We start from the raw sequence: 12511 nt of genomic DNA, 5'->3' as shown, positions 1-12511 counted from the left end.
GAACAAGGAACTAGACAGGGACTAAAGCTGTAATTGATGAAGAAATAGCAATCTCTATATAAGCCATGGTAGGGAAATACTTGGTCATTTTTGTGCTTTGGACAATGTTCTTCATTTTGTCTGATTCAGACATGATTATGGAAAGGTCTTGTTCATGTCTTGATCCATCACAGTCATGGAGTGGCCTTGTCTGATGTTGATGTTCTGTGCTTTGCTTTTATGCTGAACAGGAGAACACCAAGGGCTCCCTGTGAGTGTCAGCCTAGCTCCTGGATATCAGGGGCTACTTTTCTGTTTCTTAGAGCCTGAACTCAAATCCAGGTTCATGTGACTAGAAACATCTCCTGTGTCCGCAGGAACTTGAAGGATGGCAGATAAGGAATTTCATTTATGAGTTTATTTCATCTACTGCCTTCACCTCCTAGTCAGACTCAAACCGCTAAGACAGTCCCTGGGATAACAGTAGGCACTTAATAAATAAATACTTGTTGAATTAATGGAACAATGAAGATGGGTGTTAAAAACTCCAGAGAGCAATGTCTGGGTGCAAACTGCAGCTCTATCATCTTTCAGTATGTCATCTAAAAACTGTTAATTAAATGACAAAATTGCATAAGCTTTTAAAAGCTTTTCTTTACCATTTGTAAAGCAGAAGTAATGACCAAAACCAGTCACAAGACTGCTGTGAGGATCAAATGAACCATTGTGTGCAATGTGCTTAGGCAAGCTCGGTAAATGTTTGCTATTAATATTTTGAAGCTAAGTAGCCCATTAGTTTTGTTATTGTATGTTTAATATTTTACCTGCTAGGCATGAAAGCAAAGATCTTGTCTTCTTTTCTACTGCTTCACCATGCCAAGCACACAAATGTTTGATACGTAAATAAGTAAATTGGCTAGTAGGACCCAGGCTCTCCCCTCATTTTGAGGGTAAATTTTAATTTTTATATAATTTCTGTCAAATGAAATAAAAACACACAGTATGGGAGCAGTCAGTTTCAATTTTATTGAGGACTTACTGAGGACTATAGCCCAGGAGGAGATAGCTTCTTAGAGGAACTTCTCTGAGGAACTGCTCCCAAATGATAGTGGAGGTTGCTATATATGTGACTTTATATCTAAAATCACATATATAAATTGTAAAATTGTATAAATCTAAAATTGTGTGTGCAGTCAGGACTTCCCTGGTGGTTTCCGTGGTAAAGAATCTGCCTGCTGATACGAGAGATGCAGGTTCAATCCCTGGGTCAGGAAGATTCCCTGGAGAAGGAAATGGCAACTCACTCCAGTATTCTTGCCTGGGAAATCTCATGGACAGAGAAGCCTGGTGGGCTACAGTCCACAAAGAGTCGGACACACTTACATGCAATCAAGTACACATCTTGATAGAAGTTTGCTGAAAGTCAAGAAAAACATACAAGTCAGTTAATGACAAATATTTTCCTAGCTATAATAATATGCAAGAAGTTGGGCTCCTAAAATTTTCTCCTGAAAATACATAACCATCTGAAGGCCTGTTCTGCCAGTTTTCCCAGTGCAGAGTGCCTTTTTTCTGATCTCCACCCCCAAACTCCTTTCTTTGTGTGTTGGAGGTCAGAGACTACAGTGGCTAATGACTCAATCCTCATAGAACCAGGTGTCAAGAGACTTTCTTCAGTTGATATTTAAAACTAAAAGAAAAGTTGCAAAAATTATGTAAGGAATTTCCACATACCCTTCACCTAGATTCACCACTTGTTTACATTTTGCCTCATTTGCTTATTCTCTCAATTTTATACATTTTTTCCTAAATCATTTTAAATTAAGTTGGAGACATTGTGCCCTTTTATCCCTAATAATTCAGTGAGTATTTCCTAAGAAAAGGGGAGTTCTCTTAACTTATAACAGCAATACAATTACCAAATGTAGAAATTTTAACACTGATACAATTTGTAATAACAGCAAAACCACATCCATATTCAAATTTGATCTCTTCCAGGAAACACATGATCTTTACTTGACCTATAACTGGTGATGTTAACTCTGATCATTTTGATTCACTTGTCCTGCAAGGCTGCTGCTGCTGCTAAGTTGCTTCAGTCATGTCTGACTCTGTGCGACCCCAGAGACGGCAGCCTACTAGGCTCCTCCGTCCCTGGGATTCTCCAGGCAAGAACACTGGAGTGGGTTGCCATTTCCTTCTCCGATGCATGAAAGTGAAAAGTGAAAGTGAAGTTGCTCAGCCATGTCCGACTCTTTGTGACCCCACGGGCTGCAGCCTGTGAGGCCCCTCTGCCCGTGGGATTTTCCAGGCAAGAGTACTGGAGTGGGTTGCCATTGCCTTCTCCACCTGCAAGGCTAACCTCTGTAAAATTCTTATTTTCCCTTTGTAGTCAATAAGTAATTTATGGGAGACCCTTTACTGTGTAACCATCCTGTTCCTCCAGGTTTACCATCCATTACTGGAAGAAACACAAGCTGGAATCAAGATTGCCGGGACAAATATCAATAACCTCAGATATGCAGATGACACCACCCTTATGGCAGAAAGTGAAGATGAACTCAAAAGCCTTTTGATGAAAGTGAAAGTGGAGAGTGAAAAAGTTGGCTTAAAGCTCAACATTCAGAAAACGAAGATCATGGCATCCGGTCCCATCACTTCATGGGAAATAGATGGGGAAACAGTGGAAACAGTGGCAGACTTTATTTTTTGGCTCCAAAATCACTGCAGATGGTGATTGCAGCCATGAAATTAAAAGACGTTTACTCATTGGAAGGAAACTTATGACCAACCTAGATAGCATATTCAAAAGCAGAGACATTACTTTGCCAACAAAGGCCCATCTAGTCAAGGCTATGGTTTTTCCAGTGGTCATGTATGGATGTGAGAGTTGGACTGTGAAGAAGGCTGAGCGCCAAAGAATTGATGCTTTTGAACTGTGGTGTTGGAGAAGACTCTTGAGAGTCCCTTGGACTGCAAGGAGATCCAACCAGTCCATTCTGAAGGAGATCAGCCCTGGGATTTCTTTGGAAGGAATGATGCTAAAGCTGAAACTCCAGTACTTTGGCCACCTCATGCAAAGAGTTGACTCATTGGAAAAGACTCTGATGCTGGGAGGGATTGGGGGCAGGAGGAGAAGGGGACGACAGAGGTTGAGATGGCTGGATGGCATCACTGACTCAATGGACTTGAGTCTGAGTGAACTCCGGGAGTTGGTGATGGACAGGGAGGCCTGGCGTGCTGCGATTCATGGGGTCACAAAGAGTCGGACACGACTGAGCGACTGAACTAAACTGAACTGGTTTTCTAACTCCATCATATTTGTTAGTCAGCATTCTACTAAAGGGTTTCCCAGGTGGCGCAGTGGTAAAGAATCCACCTCCCAATGCAGCAGAGGCAAGAGACATAGGTTCCATCCCTGGGGTCGGGAAGATCCTGTGGAGTAGGAAATAGCAAGCCCGCTCCAGTATTTATGTCTTGAAAAATTCCATGGACAGAGGAGCCTGGTGGGCTACAGTTCATGGGTTCACAAAGAGTCCAACATGGCGTGCGCTCTCTCTCTCACACACACAGTCTACTAAAAAGAATTTTCCCTCTTCCCCCATTTATTTGATCACTTCTTTATTTATATCAGTAAAGACTCATTGGGTTACCATTTTAGTCAATCGGTTATACTCTGTTACTGTCATCATGTATTTTGCTCATATTGCCCCAATTTGGCCAGTGGGATCTTCAAGTTAGCTCATGGGTCCTTTGACATATTCTCGTCAGTCTGATTCCCATCATCCTTAGACATTCCGTTCCAAAATGTTCCAAGCTTGTCTGACCCTTTCCATGGTCACACCTTGGCTTTCTCAAAGGCTTCCAGACAGTCCTTGTGTTTTTTCCCTTCCTCCCGGCAGGCGGAACCTTAGAGCCCAGGATCTGGCCCGGAGCACAGCGCAATGGACCAACCTCTTCCGGTTTGGGCCGGAAGTTCCTCGGAAAGCGGCGGCTTGGCGTCAGCTGACCAGAGTCCGCGTAGAAGCGCTCCGAGGTCCGGCCGGATAGACTAACCCAGGTAAGAGACTGGCTGAGCGACCGACGGGCTGACAGGCTGGGGCGGCCTTGGCGGCGTTAACTGAGCAGAGGCAGGTACATAGGGGTTGGGTGGGGGGGTCAGCTCGGGGCCGCCCAGGTTGAGGGATGGGGATCGGTTTCCGCCCTCACCGGGCCCACGGACTTGGACACTTGAGCCCAGAAGCGCAAAGACTTCAAGCCCGACTCTGGCCCAGGCCCTTCGTCCCAGGAGGGAGTTCAGGATTATGTTGTGGTCTTCTGTCCAGCAATTACAGTTTGGGGAAACTGAGGGCTAAGTAGAGAGAAGGCTCCCACAAACTCTCCCCCAGTCAGGAACTCACTCAGACTCCCAGTCGAGGCCGCTTCTCACGTAGGGGGTGCTTTTAATGAGTTTGCCCCCAGTGGAGAGGCCGAGGCCGGGCAGCGGGCTGAATAGAGTTGGCTTGGGAGTGAAGGACCAGAGTTGGAGACTTCGCCGCCAGCAGCCAGTCATGCTTTCCGTGCCGAGTCCTTTCCCTGTACCAGGTCTGTTTCCTCACTTGTGAAACAGGGCAGTGTTTCTCTACGGTTCTCACAGCCTGTGCTTTGAAATGCCGTGGGGTGCATACTTCCCAGTACAGGACTTAAATAAGAGCTCTGATTTAGAATCTGGGTCGGAACCGGGGAAACCGCATTTTGAACATACTCCTCGGGGGTCTTCTGCATACCCATGTTTGAAACCCACTGATGGTACGTGCTTTCTTGCTGTGGGTTCTAGAAATCCATTCTTTGCTTTGAGCAACTGGAACTCCTTCAGTATCTTTGGAAGAGGGTGCGGTGGTGTTTAGCCCAGAAAAGAGAGCAATGGAAGGGAACTGTCATCGAAAACAGTGTTATGGTGAAAAGAGCTTCCACTTCATCTTTGCTGTTGAAAGAGGCAGGAACTAGGACCAATAGGTGGATTCTACAGGAAGACAAGATTTTAATTAAAGAACTTAAGGGTGGTCACAGGGGACCAGCAATGGAATGGATTGCCTCCAGAGGTGCTGTACTTCCTGTCGCAGGAGTTTTTAGATGAAAGTCCTTTTCAACTTTAAAGTGGCTAATTCTAAGTCTTTTTTTAAGTCTTCTCTGGTGCTGACTTCTTTTTTTCTGCCCTCTTTTTTTAACATCTATGTCCCCCCAGCCTACATCTCCTAAAAGTGAGGCCAGTGGGTCTGAATTTATGTAATCTCTTCCTTGTTCTGTGTACCATCCTTTTCAAGGACTTGGGAATGCCCCATCTGATCAGGGCCATTAATGTTTGTTGAATGAATAACAAAGCAGGGTCCCCACCCCCTCGGTTTGGAGCTTATTTTCCCAGAACAACTTGGAAATGAATCTGAAGACTTTGTGATTGATGAGGAAAACCTAGTAAACTCTTTGGACTCAGAGTTGAGGAGCCTGTGTCTGAAAGATCCCCTTGAGGTTGTTCAGGCCAGCCTCCCCCCAGCCCCGGGACATAAATTCCTCTTCCTCTGCTCCTGCTGCTAAGTCGATTCAGTTGTGTCCGACTCTGCGCGACCCCATAGATGGCAGCCCACTAGGCTCCTCTGTCCCTGGGATTCTCCAGGCAAGAATACTGGAGTGGGTTGCCATTTCCTTCTCCAATGCATGAAAGTGAAAAGTGAAAGTGAAGTCGCTCAGTCGTGCCCGACTCTTAGCGACCCCATGGACTGCAGCCTACCAGGCTCCTCATCCATGGGATTTTCCAGGCAAGAGTACTGGAGTGGGGTGCCATTGCCTTCTCCTTCCTCTCTCTAGCAGTGTGTTGTTATAGATGATGTGTCTACTGAGAGAATTTTTGCAATCTGTTGGCTAACTTCAGCATTAAAACCAGTCCTTTGATGGACTTGACTTGCCAGTTCATCCTCAGCTGTAATCTGCAGATAATGCTTCTAGCGTGTCTTTAGTTTTCTAATAAAACATCAAAGCTCCTTATTTTGTGATTTACAAAACTCCAAGCAGATCCCTTTTTAAAAACCAGTTAGAATGCTTAGGTTGCCCAATGGAACAGAGGTTCCATATTATGACCCAATCCTGCTGACATGCCTTTGCCAAAAAAAGGTTAGATTTGAGCCAAGACTTCGTGCTTGTGTTTATTCTTCCTCCCTTTTTTGTGTTTCCTAGAATTTTTTTTTTTAAGTTGTGAAGTGCTTATTCAGATGTTATCCAGGTGCTGAGTAAAATGGTTTTAATTTGGTGGTGTCTTTAAAACTTTTCAATCTGAAGTTTTCCTTTTAAAAAAGTACCTTAATCAGGATTTCCATAATGTGTTCTTCAGGCCGCTAGTCTGAAGAGAAGCCTCTGAAAAAAATATTCTGTGGTTAAAGTAAGTTTGGAAAAAGCTATGTATGAGTACCCCTTCTTAGAGCTTCTCAGCGTGTAGTATCTTGTCAAAGGCACTGAGACGTGGATAAGAAATGTGCCTAACCTTGTTTAATCTAGTGTTGCCAAACTTAATTGATGTGAAGCACTTTTTTTGGGGGGGGGGGGGGGGGGGGGGTAATGGAAGCACACTGGCAAATTCTGACCTGGAGCAGGAGTCTGCAGTCTTTGGCCTGGGGCCCAAATCTGACCCCACTGCCTGTTTTTGTGTGGCCTGTGAGCTGGGAATGGTTTTTACATTTTTTAATGGTGTAGATTACATCCAAAGAGGAAGAATATTTTTTGATATGTGAAAATTAAAAGAAAATCAAATCTATTTCTATCAATAAAGCTTTATTGGAACACAGCCACATCTGTTAATTTACATACTGTTTTTGGCAGCAAAGTAGAGTAATTGCTCCAAAAACCATATGATCTGCTAAATCTAAAGTATTTACTATACAGTGCTTTTCAGAAAAAAATTTGCCAACCGCTGACCTGCTCCATATACTTTTTTTTCTTTTTCTTTTGAAATGATTTTAGACTTCCAAAAATAACACATAAACTTCAAGCATACTCTTAACCCAGCTGTCCCTAATGTTAACATTTACATAACCATAATAAAATTACCTGATAAATTTAGGATAAATACCGTACTACTAACTATAGGCTTTATTCAAGTTTTGCCATTTGTTTCACTGATATCCTTTTTCTGTTCCAGGATCCAATCTAGTTTCCCACATTGCATTTAGTATCAAGTCTTCTTAGTCTGTTCAATCTGAGACAGTCGCTCAGTCTTTTTTGGCTTTCATGAATGTAAACTTTTTTTAAAAAGATAACTTTATTTATTCATTCATTACATTTTGGCTGTTCTGGGTCTTCATTGCTGTGTGGACTTTTCTCTAGTTGCAGAGTGTGGGGGCTACTCTCCAGTTGTGGTGTGTGGGCTTCTCATTGTGGTGGCTTCTCCTGTTGCAAAGCACTGGCTCTAGGCATTTAGGCTGGAGTGGTTGGGGCAAGTGGGTTCAGTAGTTGCAGCTTGCAGACTCTAGAGTGCAGGCTCAATAGCTGTGGTGCAGACGTTTAATTACTTCTTGGCATCTGTGCTCTTCCTGGATCAGTGCAGTGCCTCCTGCATTGGCAAGTAGATTCTTTACCACTGAGGCACCAGGGAAGCCTGACTGTAAATTTTTGAAGAGAGCTGACCGATTATTTTGTAGATGTTTCTCAAAGTTTTTGAGAGGGTGGGATAAAATTCACATATTATGAAATTCATCATTTTAATGTGTGAATGTTCCCAAAGTTATGCAGCCTTCACTGCTGTTTGAATTCCAGAGTATCTTCATCATCCCAAGAAGAATCCCCGTACATGTTAGCAGTTTCTCCCTCCTCTTCCCTCTTCCCATCCCCTGACAGCCACTAATCTGGAGTCACATAGTATGTGGCCTTTTGTCTCTGGCTTCTTTGATTAAGCATAGTGTTTAGGGTTCATCCACATCATAGCATGTGTCAGTACTGCGTTCCTTCCATGGCTGAGTAATATTCCACTGCGTGGACGCACTGTTTGGTTAGTTGTCAGTTGATTAACATATAAGTTGTTTCTGCCTTTTAGTTGTTATGACATGCTGCTCTGAACATTCATGTGCAAAGTTTTGTGTGAACATATTTTGAATTCTTTTAGATGTGTATACCTAGGAGTGGAATTGCTAGGTCATATGGCAACTCTGTTTTTTAACCTTTTGAGGACCTGCCTAACTGGTTTCCACAGCACCTCACCATTTTATATTTTCATTAGCAATATATGAGAATTCCATTTTGTCCACGCCCTGTTCAACACTTGTTATTGTCCTTTATTATTTTATTATTTTTTCCACTCTAGTGGGTGTGGTGTGGCATCTCATTGTAGTTTTATTTGCATTTCCCATTTCCCTAAGACTTGATGTTGAATAACTTTTCACGTGCATATTGGACATCCTTGCATCTTCTTTGGAGAAATGTCTATTCAGACCCTTAGCCCTTTTGTAATTGAGTTACTTGTCATCATGTACAGTTTTGCATGTAAATATTCAGAGTGTGCAGATCCCCTGAAGCCCCTTGAAGTAATTCAGCATGAGCTGAACTGCAAAATCTGAGGCAATGCCAGTAACGCCCTGATCTGAATGCAGTTGGATTTGGACATGTTGAAAGGGCTTCCCAATGGCTTAGCAGTGAAGAATTCTCCTGCCAATGCAGCAGACACGGGTTCCATCCCTGGGTTGGGAAGATCTCCTGGAGGAGAAAATGGCAACCCACTTCAGTATTCTTGCCTGAAAAATCCCATGGACAGGGTAGCCTGATGGGCTACAGCTCATGGGGTTACCAAAGAGTCGGACACAACTGAGTGACTGAGCGTGAAGTTCAGAGTAAGTTGCCATTTGAAACTGCTGACCACTCAGAGCTTGGTTCAGCCCAACCACTGCTGACTGTGCAGAGCTGGGATGGCCATGTCCAGTGAAAGGGGTACCTCGGCCTCACCCCAGACATGATAAGAACTCTAGGAGATGCTGTCATTCAGGAGCTACTCTTGTGTTTGTCTGATCACAGGCAGGGACTCGAGGAGTCAGAGGTAGTTGGCAAAGTCAGGACTGGTGATGGCCTTGGGCTGCTACCTGAGTTGGCAGAGCTACCAGTGCCCTCATACATCTCTGGACTCCAAAGCATTCAGCTCTCACTAGACTGGAAAACACACACACCAGTAATTATTCTTTTTTTTTTTTTTTTTTTAATTAAAAAAAATTTTTTAAGGTCCATTTTTTAAGTCTTTATTGAAAATTTGTTACAGTATTGCTTCTATTTTATGTTTTGGCTCTTTTAAATTTTTTGGTCAAAGGCATTTGGGAACTTAGCTCCCCAACCAGGGATCAAGCCTGCAGCCCCTGCATTGGAAGGTGGAGTCTTAATCTCCGGACTGCCAGGGAAATCCCCACACCAGTAATTCTAATTGTGAAAGTAATTTGTGCTCATACTAGACATTTTGCAGAATACAGAAACTGTCAGACAGTTTCCCGCAGCAGCTGAACCATCTTACGTTCCAACAAAAGCGCACAAGGGTTCCAGTTTTCCACCTCCTCACCAGCTCTTGTGGTCTTCTGTTTTGTTTTGTTTTTTTTTGATAGTAGCCATCCTAATGGGTATGAGATGGCATGTCATAGTTTGATTTGCATTTCCCACATAATTAGTGATGTTGAGCATTTTCTCATGTTGTTATTGGCCATTCGTATATGTTCTTTGGGGAAATGTCTTTTGAAGTCCTCTGCCCATTTTTGGATTAGATTGTTCATTTTTTTGCTGTTGAGTTTTAGGAGTTCTCTATATACTCAGTATATTGATCCCTCAGATACATGACTGGCAGATATTTTCTCCCACTCTGTAAGTTGCTTTCTTACTCTGTTGATAATGTCTTTTTTTCCCCGCTTTGGCCTTATGGCTTGTGGGATCTCAGTTCCTTGGCCAGGGATTGAACCCAGGCCACAGCAGTGAAAGTGCCAAATCCTAACCACTAGACAGGGAACTCCCCTGATCTGTTTTATGCATGCTCTCCTGATGGTCCTCCTTAGGACCTTAGGAGAAGTGGGATCATTGTTTTTGTCAAGTATATGCTGACGTTATTAAAACTCTTAGACAGTTTTGTTGTTACCTAGTTAAATCTTGTTGACCTTATTCATTTTCTTGATGTTCTGTCTTTAGAGTTTTTCAGAGGTCCTCAGCTTCAGATAAAATTTGAATTAATGAGATTTTGTAGACTCTGAATTGAATAAGAATTCACTGGCCACATGAAAACAAAAGCTGAACTCTCACTTTGAAAAGGTTTTGGATGACAAAGCAAGGGCACACACAATCACCCCGTCTGCAGGTGAGGACCCTGGCCTAGCTGAGAGGGCCAGCTGAGAGCTGGACTAGGCCCTCTGGCTCTAGGTTGTTCCTCTCACTGTATTATACTAGAAATTCACCATGCTTGCCTAGGACCTGTCCACTCTGAAGATCTTTCTTTGATACAATGTTTTATCCAGTTATGTTGGTTTGAACTGAAATTGTCAAATTCCCTTTTGTTTATTGACATATTTATTGAATGTATACTGTCTGTCACGTACTGTGCATGTGACTCTGGGAGTGTTTAACTGGAGTAAGCAAGACAGTTCAGTGAATAATTGATCCTCTGTGTGAGTAGTGTTATCTCTAATACAGATCGGTACTAATCTAGGAAAACCTGAACTTTCTATGGTCCCATATCCATAATCTTTTTTTTTTCCCTTATATTTGTTGAAGAGTTTTGGACAATGCTTAAGAAAAAAATTACTCTCAAACAGTTATGTAACATTTCCAGTTCTGAAAAACATCCCTGAAGAATGTCTTGTACTTTTAGAACACTTATTTTCTACGGCTTTAGTTGGCTACATTGATTCATCTTGAGTTGTACAGTTCAAAGTACTCCTGGGCATCAGATCCATCAACCCACACGCATTTATGAGGTGCTCTTGAGGTGTCTAGCCCTGTGCTAAGGCACTTAGGGTCTGGGTCTGGACTTGAGAGGACATACAAATGAATCATTGAGGTACTTAATTGAGCACATTAGCTTGGGAGTTGAAAACTGCCTCTGACTGGCTCTGTGACCATGGGCAAATGACCTAACTACTCTGCACCTCAATCTGACATCGCAGGGGGTGCTGTATATGGTAGGGAGTGTTTACCTCGAAGGCAGGTTGTGAAGATTGGATGAGACAGTTTGTGTAAAGGGCTGAGCACAGTGTCAGCTGATGTTACTCATAGTGGTAATAGATATAACAGTTCCCTCCTGACTGTAACACTGTTGGGGGAAATCTGATTTTGCCCAGGTCAAAAATTGTGTCCTGGTCTGGATTTGCTCATACACAGTTCTGCTGTCTCATCTACAATGCCTTCAAGGAACAATGCTCATTCAGAAAGGGAAGTTTTGACTCATTCATTCAGCAAATTAATCAAATAAATATCTGCTGACTGCATAGATCCATGGGGAGTGTGAAGAAGTAGTTACACCTTCAGTGTGCTCTGTGAAACCTCAGTGGAGGGGTATTAACTCTGTGCCAGCCCTCATTGTTTTATCTCTTTAATCCCTCCAACTACCCTGTGAGGAAGGTAATTGCCCCATTTTAACAGATGGGTAAAAAAGGCCTGAGAAGGTAATGCGCGAGGTCACAGAGTAAGTGGTGGATCTGAGATTTGAACCCAGAGCCATCATATTCCTCTGTGCCATGATGATTTTTAAGGACAAAAGCCCATAAAAAGTTAAAGAACATTTTAAGACAGTGGTATAAGGAATGACAGAAGGCAGCCTTTTGGTCCTTGAAAGTTTGTGCTGGGGTTATCTGAATCCTACCCTGTCCTTGCCTGTGAAACCTGGTAAGCTTTAAGAAAAGTCATTGACACTTGATGCCAAACAAGCTAAAACCCTTTTGATTTAGAAATGATGGAAGATAGGACTTCCCTGGTGGTCCCCTGGTTGGGGTTCTGTGCTCCCACTGCAGGAAGCGTGGGTTTGATCCCTGGTCGAGAAACTAAAATCTTGCATGCCACGCAGCGCAGCCACAAACACAAAAAGGAAAAAGAAAAAAAAAAAAAAATAATAATAACTGGAAAAAAAAAAACAACCCACCGAAAAACAAATAATTGAAGACAATGTGAGAAAGTTGAAGCAGCTGAGCCTAGAATTTCCACTCAAATACGTGTTATGTTTGGAAATTGTTACCTATAAGGCCTGGTCTAGTGCATGGGATATAATGGGTTTTAATAGTTAATTAGCAAATGAATTAGTGAATTTAAAATATCTTCCCAAACTGCCAAAATTACCCTATTTTCCCCATGAGACTTAGGATGCGTTCTCTTTTGAAAACATGTATACTGTTGGCAAAGATGGGAGTAACAAGCACTCTTGTGTATTTTTCATGGGAGTAAAAATTGGCACATCCTTTTTCAAAGGTGTTGGTACAAAATTACAAATTTTAGATACCCTTTGACCCAGCAGTTCTAAGCTGGAATATGTCTTAAAGATGTAGTCTAGAACCATTGGTCTCCA

The 12511-nt window shown here is 42.8% G+C and overlaps 1 protein-coding gene across 2 annotated transcripts in view; it reads left to right on the top strand.

The window, feature by feature from the left end:
* Positions 1 to 3928: 3928 nt before the first annotated feature.
* The window catches only part of RNF185 (ring finger protein 185), a 30163-nt gene continuing 21580 nt past the window's right edge, over positions 3929 to 12511 (top strand). Inside the window, exon 1 of one of the 2 annotated variants that reach the window (XM_005908517.3) lies at positions 3929 to 4039. The gene's annotated coding sequence lies outside the window, so the exon portion shown is untranslated. Of the gene's footprint in view, positions 4040 to 4088; positions 4114 to 12511 lie in introns of those variants that run through there. The other variant, XM_070385830.1, reaches the window with a different exon arrangement.

Source organism: Bos mutus, chromosome 17 (genome assembly GCF_027580195.1).
Source record: "Bos mutus isolate GX-2022 chromosome 17, NWIPB_WYAK_1.1, whole genome shotgun sequence".
NCBI classification, from domain to species: domain Eukaryota; kingdom Metazoa; phylum Chordata; class Mammalia; order Artiodactyla; family Bovidae; genus Bos; species Bos mutus.
Note: the sequence above shows the minus strand (reverse complement) of the source record. Positions and strands in the feature narration are given on the sequence as shown.